This window comes from Moschus berezovskii, chromosome 8, assembly GCF_049115385.1.
Source record: "Moschus berezovskii isolate FMDL1 chromosome 8, NW_MosBer_1.0, whole genome shotgun sequence".
Classification (NCBI taxonomy): domain Eukaryota; kingdom Metazoa; phylum Chordata; class Mammalia; order Artiodactyla; family Moschidae; genus Moschus; species Moschus berezovskii.
In genome coordinates this window covers 7,501-21,160 of record NC_142467.1, presented here as the reverse complement: position 1 = coordinate 21,160, position 13,660 = coordinate 7,501, and the positions used below count along the sequence as shown (strand labels likewise).

Sequence of the window (13,660 nt, the reverse complement as noted above, 5' to 3'; positions counted from 1 at the left end):
GAAGTGCGCCTCCTCCGAGCTCCTAGGCAGTGGGTCCCAGGCCTCAGGGGTCTCCACTGCTGCTGGGAACGCTCATTTCGTGGGCTCCTGGGTCCCCACCGATCGGCATCCAGTGAGCGAGCGTAGCGGAGGGGTGCGGACCACAGGTAAGGGAACTGGGGCTCGGTGGCGCAGGGTGGAGCGGGGACCACGTATCCCGCCCCCTCTGTTGGCACAGTCTCTTGGCGCCCCCTCACCTGGCGGTCGCAGAAAGGCCTCGCCTTTGGGTTCAAGGCCGTTACCGCTTTACCCCTTCGCATAAAGCTCAGAGCCGCGCGGTTTTCCCAAGCAGCCTAGTGCCTGCGGGAAGTCCAAGGGATTTATCCTGCCTGGTGATTTAGCCTGCTGGGACGCCACAGCCCTTACTCTGTCCACGAATTGCTCCCTAGAAACTTGGTGGGATGCATGGATTTAAAAACTTGGCGGCCACCCTGGCAAAAAGGAAGGGAGGAGGGCGCCTTGCTGCCCTTTCATGGTGGAATCTGTGGCCGTCCTGCTGAGAGCGGGCCTTTCCATGGGGACCCTGTGCAGTAAGTGTGGTGTTTGGGAACTGAATAATTAGAACGTGTAAAATTTTTAAACTATGTGGTGCTTTAATTAAAAAAAAAAAGCTCCAAGTTTTTTTGCAAATTGAGGTCTAAAAATTGAAAGCCTATTTTCCTTCCACTGTGGCATTCTATGAAGAAATGTGCATGTTTTTTAAGAAAAGAGTCAGAAAAATGAGGGCAAAAGAAAACCCAGAGGTGCTCCTGTACTTTGGCGAAGGCCTTAGGAGGTCACTTGTAAATGCTGCTGGCTCTGGGAAGCAGTCTTTTTCTGTGGCTGATGGGCACAGAGCTCTGCAGGCTTGTCCTTTGCATGGATGTTCTTGTTTGTGGAAATCCAGCTCGGAGCCATCTCCTGATGTGTAAGAACTTCCCAGACTAGACCCCTAGGCAAATCCCTTAGGGCCAGGGACTCCTTCCTTCATTGTATTTGTCTGTTTGACTAAAAAGCAGCAATGACATATTTTTCTTTCAATTTGTTCTCTCATCCAGACCTCGGAGTAATATTTCCCCTCCCCCTCAATAGGCTTGGGTTCCAGGGATGAATTGTGGTCAGTTGTCCATGATTTTACAGATGAGGAAACTGAGAGCCAGAGAGGGTGGAGGACTGTCCAAGGGAGAATGGGATATCGTTCCAGGAACTCTGGCTCCTGGGTTTTTAATGAGCTTCCTACCCAGCATGGTCATTCATTGGCAAGTGTTGACGTTGAGAATAGACTATTGGTGGAAGTGTAAAAGGCTTTTTTAAATAATTTGCCTACCAGCTGTGTATCTTATGGAGTATTTTCATTGTACTTCCCAACCCTTGGAAGGTGATGGGTACAGGGCAGATGCTTCAACATTTTTATTGACTAAGTTCAATTTCACACAATTATATCCATAGTGTCAGCAACACTATGAGATATATTAGAACAGTGATCATCACAGTTGGTACTTCATGCATCATTAAAGAAAGAAAACTTTTTCTTAGGAAGACTGTAACAGAATTGCCAAGTTTTAAGTTTATCCCACAAGGATATTTAAAAAAAAAATGAAACAAGTCTCTCTGATCATCACCAAGGCTATTGGAGTTCTGTTGAGGACCCCACGCAAGGGAGGGTCTACCTCTTGGGACACCCCTGCTTGAGCATCTCCTTAACCCAGCAACCTGGGACAGCTGAGTACACTTGAAGTTCCTTCCTTGACCTCGGGAGTTTTTTTGGAAGACAATTTTTTGACAGACAGGGATGGGGGAAGATTTTGGGATATTTCAAGTGCAGTCAATTTATTGTGCACTCTTTCTATTTCTGTTCCCTGGCGGCTCCGTTGGTAAAGAGTCTGCCTGCAATGCGGGAGACCCGGGTTCAATCCTGGGGTCGGGAAGATCTCCTGGAGAAGGAAATGACAGCCCACTCCAGTATTCTTGCCTGAAGATTTCAATGGACTGAGGAGTCTTGTGGCCTACAGTCCATAGGGTCACAGAGGGTTCGACATGGCTGAGTGACCGAACACTTATTTCTATTCTTATTTCATCAGCTGCACCTCAGATCATCAGGCACTCTATCCTAGAGGTTGGGGGTCCCTGCTTTAGTCCCCTCTTTCATCTTCTGCACAGCTCCAGCCTGCTTCCTCCTCTCCACCTGCAGAACTACCTGCCAGGCTTCTCTGAGTGTGGCTAAGAGTCTCCTTCCCTCACTTCCTTGTCTCTGAGTCCCTTCTCTTAACTGGGTTTCCCTGATCTCCACTGAGGCACTTTTGCCCCAGGTGGTGCTAGTGGTAAAGAGTGAGTGAAAGTGAAGGCTGCTCAGTCGTGTCTGACTCTTTGCAACCCCATGGACTATACAGTCCATGGAATTCTCCAGGCTAGAATACTGGAGTGGGTAGCCTTTCCCTTCTCCAGGGGACCTTCCCAACCCAGGGATCGAAAAACCCAGGTCTCCCACATTGCAGGCGGATTCTTTACCAGCTGAGCCACAAGAGAACCTACCTGCCAATGCAGGAATTCGATCCCTGGATTGGGAAGATCCCCTGGAGGAGGGCACGGCAACCCACTCCAGTATTCTTGCCTGGAAAATTCCCATGAACAGAGGAACCTGGCTGGCCCTGACAGGCAGACATGACTGAAGCGACTTAGCACAGCATACCAGAGGACCTTTGAAGTGCAGACTCACAGGATTGTTTTGGCTCCTTGGAGTCCATTGTCATTCCACGTGTATGTTAGGGTCAGCTTGTGTATTGCTTCCTAAAGGCCTGGAGAGGGTAACAGGCAAGAGGGCCAGGGGTCTCCGGACAGAGAAAATAGGCTGCAAGTGTCGGGCTTTTTTTTTTTAATCTCTCTCTTAAGAGGCAGGAGGAAACAAACTAGTGTTACATTTTCTCCCATTCTCAATACAAATTTAAAAGGAAGCTTCTCTTAAAATTCTGTGTTGCCATGACGACTTCTGGCTCCACTTGAATTTAACTTTTCTCAAACCTTGAGCTAAGCAATGCATTTTTCTTATGGAAATGTTTGTCTCAAGTTATGTTAATGTAGTATGTTTTACCCCAGACTCTGTCTTCAGGTCGGTTCCCCCTTAAGGCTCAGAACCGACTTGACAAACCAGTATGTTTTCCTCATACCTTGTTCTCCTAATCTATGTTAACGAAACTATACATTTGCTTGGAAATCTGCCTTTCTTCAGGATTCATGTCAATAACTTTATGACCCGGGCTGACTCAGCTGCTACCAATGTTATCTCAATGCATGTTGTGGGTGAGGGGCCTGGTGCCATTCTCTGAGACATTGCCTTTCTTTCATTAGCAGACTGCTAGTGGCTGTATTGGAGAAGGCAATGGCAAGCCACTCCAGTACTCTTGCCTAGAAAATCCCATGGATGGAGGAGCCTGGTGGGCTGCAGTCCGTGGGATCGCTAAGGGTTAGACATGACTGAGCGACTTCACTTTCACTTTTCACTTTCACACATTGGAGAAGGAAATGGCAACCCACTCCAGTGTTCTTGCCTGGAGAATCCCAGGGACGGGGGAGCCTGGTGGGCTTCCGTTTAAGGGGTCACACAGAGTCAGACACGACTGAAGTGACTCAGCAGCAGCAGCAGCAGCAGTGGCTGTATAACATCTGGCTAAAGACTAGCAGGGCGTACTCTTTATGCCCCCTTCTGATGTCTATGTCAGCAGCTTTCTCTATCTCTTTTGTACTTTAATAAAACTTTATGACACAAAAGCTCTGAGTGATCAAGCTTCGTCACTGGCCCTGGATTGAATTCTTCTCCTCTGGAGGCCAAGAATCCTGGCATCTTTTGTGTTTTAGCAACAACCTTTCAGCCTTTTGTAATTCATATTGAATCTTCATTTCAGATTGAGGATACATTCCATGGTATTCCCATCTTAAGTCTTTCCATCGCTATGGAATATCTGTACATGTAGTCAGGATATTTTTCAGCAATCGTGTATAATTTCCAGTGTGCCAGTCTTATCACCCTCATTACATCCATGGCACAGTATTTTATTAATGTTGACATTATTGAAAGAGAATTGATTTTTTAAATTCCTTTTCAGATTGTTATTTGCTAGTGTATACAGATAAAACTGTGTAAGCATCATTTCTATCAGCTTGGATAGCTTGACAGTCGTCTCTACTCTCTCACACTCTAAGGTCACCCCGGCTCATATATGTACTGTCTCAGCACTAGTCTCAGTCCTTTCTTCAGAGAACCTCTGTCCTTTTTTTTTTAAACATTAAATTATTTTTGACTATGCTGGGTCTTTATTGCTAGATGTCCAGTTGTAGTGAGCAGAGGCTACCCTCTAGTTGCAGTGCCATGGCTTCTCACTGCAGCGCTTTCTCTGGTTGCAGAACTTGGGCTCTGGAGCATGCAAGCTTCAATAGTTGTTAGGGGGCTTAGTTGTCCCTGGGCATGTGGAATCTTCTAGGACCAGAGATTGAACCCCTGTTCCCAGCGTTGGTAGGCAGATTCTTTACCACCGGGCCATCAGGGATGTTTCCTGTTCCCTTTTATTAGAGAATGATATTTAAAACATACATGTAGGAGCTAAATATGCTCAGCTGACAATACATGGAAATATATACATGTATTCCAGCTTAACTTTGAACATATTCAGTTAACGATAATTTATGATGATGTCTCCAACCTGATCGATCATGACATGGATATTGTAACCTTTCCTTTTGTTTATCTGTAACTTCCCATTCCAATGGTAAGATACCTGGCTCCCACCACTTATATATAGAATTCAGTGCTTGTCCCATGTGGTTACTGAAAGAACTGTCAGACTGTCTTCCAAAAGGGGCTGTGCATGCATTCTACCAGTATCTTGAGTATGTTTCTGTGTGATAGTTTACTATCTGTATACCCTCAGTGGCCAGGTGTCTATTTCAGTCGTTACCAATTATGAATGGGCTTGTTTGCTCTAGCGTTCTTGGACAGTTTGAGTACAGATTGTCAGATACGCATTTTTTAGGAAAACGATTTATTTGTTTTTGACTGTGTTGGGTCTTCGTGTGTGGGCTTTTCTCTAGTTCTGGTGAGCATGGGCCATAACTAGTAGTGTGTGGGCTTCTCACTGCAGTGGCTCCTCTTGTTGTGGGGCACAGGCTCACGGGCTTCCGTAGCTGCAGTATGTGAGCTCGGCATTGTGGCTTCCAGGCTCTAGAGCACAGGCTCAGCAGTCGTGGCCCACAGGTTTAGTTGCTCCACAGCATGTGGGATCTTCCCATACTGGGGATCACACCTGCATCTCCAGCACTGGCAGGTGGATTCTTTACCACGGAGCCACCAGGGCATATTTTTGATTCTAGTTTTCCACACATGGATCTGGTGAAAAAGGCCAGGATCAAGAGGCCTGGCAGCTGGGAATCCTCAGCCACAGTTCTGGCTGTGCTATCAAAAGCTCTGGGGCTTTTGGCGAGCGCCTCAACTTTCCTGGGACTGTTTCCTCCCCTCAGAAATGCCCTGCTGTTGGATTGTGGCCCACCAAGCTCCTCTGTCCCTGGGATTTCTGAGGCCAGAATACTGGAGGGGGTGCTATTTCCTTCTCTGCTGCTGCCGTTAAGTCGCTTCAGTTGTGTCCGACTCTGTGCAACCCCATAGGCGGCGGCCTACCAGGCTCCTCTGTCCCTGGGATTCTCCAGACAGGAGCACTGGAGTGTGTTGCCATGTCCTTCTCCAATGCATGAAAGTGAAGTCGCTCAGTGAAGTTGTGTCCAACTCTTAGCGACCCCAGGGACTGCAGCCTACCAGGCTCCTCTGTCCATGGGATTCTCCAGGCAATAGTACTGGAGTGGGTTGCCATTGCCTTCTCTGATTTCCTTCTCTACAAGATAGCATTTTGAAGATATTTTCTCCTGGTTATTGGTTTTGATGGAGGAAGGGGGATCCCTTCCAGGGCTTGACAGTGGGTTCTTGTCTGACACTTGGAAATGAGTTGTCCGAGGAGAGGAGTGCTGTCCAAGTGAGAGGCTTTATTGGGAAGGGCTGCCGGGGCGGAGGGCAGGAGGGTGAGGGAAACGGAGAGAACTGCTCTGCCACATGGCTCACAGTCTCAGGTTTTATGATCATTGGGTTAGTTTCTGGTTTGTCTCTTGCCAGTCATTCTGAATTGGGGTCCTTCCTGGGGGTACACCCATCACTCAGCCAAGATGGATTTAGCGAGGAGGATCCTGGGAGGTTGGTAAGACCTCTGGACTGGAGTCTCCCATCTCCTGTTGACCTCTCCAGAATCCTGGTTGGTGGTAGCTTGTGAGTTCCTTGTTCCTTACCAGGACCTCCTGTTGTAAGACGACTCCTGCAAGTGTTTTCTCTTCTCTGTTGCCTGGCAAGGGTGGGTGGTCAGTGGTTCATTTAACAGTTTGCTTTTGGTTCTCTCGAGTAAGGTCCTCCACAGAGTAAATGTATAAAATTATAAAAGTCAATGTTTTAAATACTTTATATTAATAATTCGGTAAGTTGGCTTTTTGGTTGTGTGTTAGAACTCATCACCAGACCAAAGGTCATGTAGATCTTTTGTTGTTTTCTAAAATTTTTATAGTTTTTTAAATGGAATTAAGATGTTGCAAAGTTTGTGTTTATGTTCATTTCGTTCCATATGCTATTTTTAACATTTATTTTTAGTTGATTGATCATCGCTTTACAATATTGGTTTGATTTGTCATACGTCAACATGAATTAACCATAGGTGTACGTGTGTCCCCTCGCTCTCGAATCTCCCTCCCACGCCCCACCCATCCCACCTCTCTAGGTTGTTACAGAGCCCCGGTTTGAGTCCCTGAGTCACACAGCAGGTTCCCTCTGGTTGTCTCTTTACAGATGTTGGTGCGCATGCGTCCAGGCTGCCCTCTCCATTCATCTCCCCCGCTGCCTCTTGCTCCCCACCTTGTCCGTGAGTCTCTTCTCTATGTCTGCATCTCCATCGCTGCTGTGTGAACAGATTCGTCAGTACCATCCTCCCAGATTCCACGTTTTTCTCTTTCTGACTGACTTTCCTCTTTAATATGCTCTAGGTTCATCCAGTTCATTAGAAATGACTCAAATGTGTTCCTTTTTATGGCTGCATTCCATACAGGCTGATTGTTCCTTAGCCATGTTTTGAGGAGGGTCGTGGAGCTATTCTGCTCCATTTCAGTGTGGGCTCGCAGTCTGAGTGCTCCCAGCAGAGCTGCTTCTGGGTGAGCCCTCTGGGCTCTGAGCGCGGGGCTGCCAGCTCCTCTCTGGCGGCCGGCAGGGGGCGCCACACCCGCTCTGACCCGCGGGCGCAGGACGCTTTGCTTCACGCTGGGCTCCGGGACCCGCTGGGGGAGCTTTGTCTCCTCAGGGCGTCAGGACTCGGGCTTCTGGAAAACGGGGCTGCGTCCAGGCTGAGAAGAGCGGGCTTGCCTCAGTGCCCGCCAGCAGGGAGGCGCTGCAAGAGGGAGAAATGAGGACGAAGTCGGCGTTTCCTGTGTCCCGCTGAGCGCTGCCCGCAGGCCCGTATGAGAGGACTGGGGGGGTGGGGGAGAGCTCCCTGTGCACAGTGGCGGGTTTTCAGTTAGATTTCCGTTGGATGATCTAGAGGATGACCTTCACTGATGTTCTTCGGTGTAGGTGGCCGGTTTTCCCGCCAGTTTCCTGAGAGGCCTGTCCTTTCCTCTTTGCTCGTTCCTGGTTTGATTTTCATGAACTGACCACGTTCCTGTGGGTTCGTTCCTGGGCTCTCTGTTCTTTCCTCGAGTCCTTGTGTCTGTGTTCGTGCCAATTCCTCACTGCTTTGGTTACTCCAGCTCCGTGATGAAGTTAGAAGTCGGAGAGGAAGATGCCTCCAGCTGTGTTCTTCTTTCTCAGAGTCCTTTTGGCTGTTTAAGGTCCTGTTCAATATTAGCAGCCTAATATTAGGAATATTTCGGTGAAAAATGCCATTGAATATTATTTTGTAACTGCAGTCAGTGTGTTTGTTGATGGCTTTGGTTGGAATGAACATTTTATTTCCTCATTGTTCCAGTGCATGAGCGTGGAATAGTTTTCTGTTTATTTGTGTTTTCTTTGGTTTCTTTATCAGTGCTCTCTAGTTTTCTGACTACTGGTCTTTTATGTCCTTGATTAAGTTTGTTGCTAGATGTTTTATTCTTTTTGATGCAATTGTAAATGAGATTTTCTTAATTTTTGTTTCTGATTGTTATTAGTGTATAGAAACACAACTGATTTTTGTATACTGATTGGGATTGTAAATTGTAGTATTTTATATGATTGCAAATTGATCCGAAATGATTCAGCTTTACTGAATGTAGTCTAACAACCTTTTGTGAGGTTATGTGGAAAATTTTCTTTGTAAAATCTGTTCCTCCTGCAATAGGTCATCCGGAGGATGGTGGTTCCTAATAGACTTCCCACAGTACGTCTTCATTCCATGTGGACTCCTACAATGGCAGTGAGCATCACAGCTTCCCTTGAACTTCGTCTGGGTAAGTCTTGGCCTGTATAAGAAAGTTTCATGCCTGTCTAATCTGATTTTCTTTTGTGGTATTGACATGGTTGTTTTGAAACATAATTTACTTTCCAGTAATTTAAAATGTACAGAAAACTCCTAGCAATGGGAAAAAGTACTCACATTTGCCACTTCATCTAAAATACTCTATGTGTTTTATCCAAATGGGTGGTTTCTCCTGCAGAACCAGCACATAACCTCCAAAATCAGGAAATCATATGGTTTCTACATTATAATGTAATCCACAGCCCCACTTCCACTTTCAGCAATTGTTCAATTGTATGAATATATCTTTTCTTCCCATCCTTTTCCTCATCTTTTTTTCTTTTTTTAGGGTGTTACTGAGATTTTCAGTTATTTGGGCAAACTTGATGGATTTAAAGCAGAGATGGTGACTATGGGATCTGGGTGGCCTTTTCTATGTGGATATTTCCCCCAAAGATGGTTTTAATGTTTATTCATGTTGTAACATGTACGAATCCTGCATTCTTTTTTCCCCATAGTAATTAAAAATAAATAGCATGCCATTTACCATTTAGATATTTGTAAGCATACAGTGTTGTAGCAAACAACCTTTGCTTGTTTTGCAAACCAGTTCAATAATGTGTACCTCGTGCGTGCTTTGGAGAAACTCAGGAAACTAAGTCAGTGACTGAAATGGCCCAGGATATCACCTTAGATACCATCTTCATCTGAAAACAAAATGGGGGCTTCCTGGTGGTCCAGTGGCTAAGACTGATGCTGCTGCTGCTGCTAAGTCGCTTCAGTTGTGTCCGACTCTGTGCGACCCCATAGATGGCAGCCCACCAGGCTCCGCCATCCCTGGGATTCTCCAGGCAAGAACGCTAGAGTGGGTTGCCATTTCCTTCTCCAGTGGCTAAGACTGGACACTCCCAAAGAAGGAGACCCAGGTTTAATCCCTGATCAGAGAACTAGATCTCCCATGCCATGACGAAGAGTTTGCATGCTGTAGCTAAATATCTGGCTTGCCTCAATGAAGGTAGATCTGGCACAGCCAAATAAAAAAAACAAATAAATATTTTAAAAATGTAAACCAAAGGAAGGGTATGGTTGTTGTACAGATTAACGTCTTAGCTTTCCCTATTGATTAAAAAAAAGAGTTTCACAAGACTATCATCCTTCTGTCTGGTATATACAGAGGATTCCTTTGAAATGAGATTTCTCTGGTAAATGTGATTCACAGAAGAGCCGTCTTGAACTTGGGTTTCAGAGATGATCATGTGTTCTCTTAAAATAAAAAAGTTAATTAGGTCCAACTAATTCTCATGCTGAAGAGGTATATTTTGGGGTAGCATTTGTTTCCCTTCACTTTGGATGTATCCCAATGTGTTTACACAGTCATCTACCGAAGACATCCTGCTATTTGAAAGTTTTCAGCTGTCTCAAGTAGAGCTGCTGTGTATAATTGTGATAGTTTTTGTCTGGACACTTTTTCAAAGCTGATTACTAAGTGCTAGACGTGTAGTGTTCAGGTCACAGGTTAGCCTTGTTTAGCTGTGGAAAAATCCAGCTAAGTTTCTCTGGCATGTGGGATCTTCCTGGGTAAGTGATCGAACTTGGGTGCCTTGCAATGTAAGGCAGATTCTTTACCACTGAGCCACCAGAGAAGCCCTGCCCCCACTTTTTTGAGTTTCCTGGATCTAATAGGTGTGCAGTGTTACCTCACTGTTGTTTTCGTTTGTAATTTCCTAATGATATATGATTTTGATTGTTTTTAATATGCTTATCTGTATATTTTCTTTGGCCAGGTGTTCAGATTTATACATTTATAATGAGGTTGTTTGTTCCAGATTTTTGGGTATAGTTGGAGTACAATCCTTTATCAGATATGTATTTTGTAAATATATTTTTCTGTGGCTTGTGTTTAAGTTTTGCAGATAAGGTTTTTCCCAGTTTAAGTTTCTAATTTTTTAAAGTTTGTGTTATATATGTTTTATATCCTTTCTTGGATATACTTTAGTGTTTCTTTTTTTGTTGTTGTTAAATTTCATAAGCAAAACAGAGGTACTGTAGATACAGTTTTAAGCAAAGCTGTGGTAACATAGATACAGTTTTGCCTTTTTTCTGTTGAGAAGTTTGAGTGAGGTTGGTGTAAATTGTAAAATTATGTCTACATTCATTTGATTGGATATGGCTTCCAATTATTTGTATCATTGGTTTTGGAGATATCATAGGAAGTCAGTTTCCCCAAGGGAAACTGGGGTCCATGAAACATGAACTCTCTTCGATCCCTGGGAATCACTTTCTGCTTTTTCTGGCTTTGAGTTTAACTTGTTTGGATATCTCATATTAGTGGAATCACAGAACGTTTGTCCTTTTTTGGTCTGGTTTATTTCACTTAATATAATGAGCATAAGGTTCGTCCACATTGTAGCATTGTCAGAATCACCAACTTTGAAGGGCCAAATCATATTCCATTGTATGTATAGCACAGTTTGTTTATAGAATTGGCTGCCATGGACACTTAGAGTGCTTCTGTTTGTTGGCCAGTGTGAATCATGCTGTTGTGAGTATAACTGCAAAAATATGCATTTTTTCAGCCCCTTTTCCCAAACCTTTTGGGTATATAGCATGAATTAGAATTGAAATATATATTTATTACATGTGTTAGTTTTGGAGTAATTTCTGTAATGTCTTGCACAGTGGCAGCACCATTTTAGTTTTTTTTTTTTTGTATAGTAGAATACTGTTCAAGCTCTTGAATATACCCTGTGTTGCATGTTCTTTCACCCACCGATGGACACTTGAATGGGTTCTATCTTTGGGCTATTGTGAATAATGTCACTGTGAATATTTGTGTACCAGTTTTTGTTTCAATTATTAACAAATACATAGTACGATATATGAAAGAAACCACAAGGACCTACTGTACAGTTTAGGAAACTGTACTGAGTATCTTATGATAATGTATAATGGAACAGAATCTCAAAAGGAATATATGGAAAAGGTAATAGCCATGATAATTATTGTGCCAACACTATGAGTTATCATAGCACTACTCAACATGTATTTATACATGCCACTAAAATATTCACATCTGTAAGTATATTATAAAAAAATTGTAAAATATCGAGAATTCAAACAGAGAATAAATAAACTTCCTGTCATTGCTCATCATCATTCATGCACTATTACTGCCTGTAACACTCATTGTATAAGTGCTGGACCAGGAATTTACATGAGTGTAAGCCAAGAGATTATGAGTGTGTAAAGAAATATAACTTATTTAATTCCTTAACGAAGGATTATAGAACTTTGTGTACATGAAGTGAATGAAAGTCAAACAGTTTAATTGAGCCACATTCTTACTAGAGTGATGAGCTTCCACCCCACCCAATGTTAGCTCACAGTTAAACCCTGCAGTCATCTGGTCTCAGTGTCTGCTTCCTGCCATGCAGAAAGAAAAGGTGAGGAAGTCCTGACAGAATCGATGCTATTTTTCTTTTTTTGATATGTATTTTATCTCAGGGCTTGGCAAAAAGTGGGCCTAATCTGTTTTTAGAGTTCCATCCCAAGGGTTGCTCTGGCATGTTACATATGTTGACAAACTGCTGATCATTTTCAACAAAGGACAATGATCTGCACTTCACTATCTGTTGCTTGAGCTGGAATAGCAGGCATCCCTTGAAGTGCAGTCCTTCATGCTGAAGTAAGCATACCTGAAACAGTAGCATAAGAGGAACACATTTATCATGTAGACATCGCATCCCATGCATTTGTAATAATTTTTCAGTTATACCCATCATCATTGGAGAAACTGACTTGTCCCAGTAATAACTGGAGTACCCAGTATAACAGTTCCTTGACTTATGAGTACTTCTTATGAGTACACTTATGAGTACTTCTTCCAATCTTCTTTCTCCTACTTTGGTCATGAACAGTAGAAGCTGATGACAGTGGTTCTTGAAGTGTATATTGATTCCTAGGTGGCACAGTCGGTAAATAATCTAATCTGCCTACCAGTGTAGGAGATGGAAGTGATGTGGGTTTGATCCCTGGGTCGGGAAGATAACAATTCATACACTCGTTTTATGTGAACAAGTTTGATACTCATGAATTTTTTTCTTCTGTATACAGAAAAACAAATGCTGGTCAAGGACACTGAAAGAACCCTAATGATGAAAATGAAATCTGTATTGTGAGCAATGCTTAAAAATCCATGAGTTGAAACATCGTACTATGCCTATCCGCATTGGAAGGACTGATGCTAAAGCTGAAACTCCAATACTTTGGCCACCTCATGCGAAGAGTTGACTCACTGGAAAAGACTCTGATGCTGGGAGGGATTGGAGGCAGGAGGAGAAGGGGACGACAGAGAATGAGATGGCTGAATGGCGTCACCAACTCGATGGACATGAGTTTGAGTGAACTCTGGGAGTTGGTGATGGACAGGGAGGCCTGGCGTGCTGTGATTCGTGGGGTCGCAAAGAGTCGGACACGACTGAGCGACTGAACTGAACTGAACTGAACTATGCCTATCACCCTTGTAGTTCCCTCAGTGAAATATGTTGAGAAAAGCTCTTCATTCATGGTATAGATTCATGAAGAAGCTAAATAGGATTAATCCTTTACATTGACGACTGTGAATTTAAATCTTCTGTGAATCCTATGTGACAACCACACATACCAACATGATTTATTAGTATTATATCAATATTTTTAGTCCTATTGTATTTCAACTAAAAATATCAATATATAATTGTACATGAAGTCAAAATATAAAATCAGTGCAAATACAAAATATTCCATCCTTTGAGAAAGGGAGCAAAATATCTATGTGCTTTGCCTATTGCATTTTTATGTATTAGATCCTTAAGTATTTTATTCACCTCACCCAACTGAATGATTAACAAATCTTCAGAGGAGAAAGAATCATTTCTCTTTAACAATGAGTAGTTCAACTCCTCTCAAAGCAGAGTCATAAGTGAGTTTAAGTTTGTGTGAGACCATGAAAACTCAGTGTTTTTATTATGCTTGTGCTTATGACGGGAGGTCTGAGAAGGCACTACTTAAGGTTTATTCATACCAGTTGTTCTCATATTTATCATCTTTAAAGGTTTAATCACTGAGGTGTTGCTTCTCCACTTGTACTAAGCAGTGTA

General features: G+C 43.5%; 1 long non-coding RNA gene across 1 annotated transcript in view; it reads left to right on the top strand.

Annotated features, from left to right (window-relative positions):
* The window catches only part of LOC148777006 (uncharacterized), a 31,042-nt gene that overhangs the window by 16,818 nt on the left and 564 nt on the right, over window positions 1–13,660 (top strand). The window contains exons 2-3 of the long non-coding RNA XR_016037974.1: window positions 8,406–8,514; window positions 12,636–13,660. The exon at window positions 12,636–13,660 is cut by the window's right edge and continues 564 nt beyond it. This is a non-coding gene — a long non-coding RNA (uncharacterized LOC148777006). The remainder of the gene's footprint in view (window positions 1–8,405; window positions 8,515–12,635) is intronic.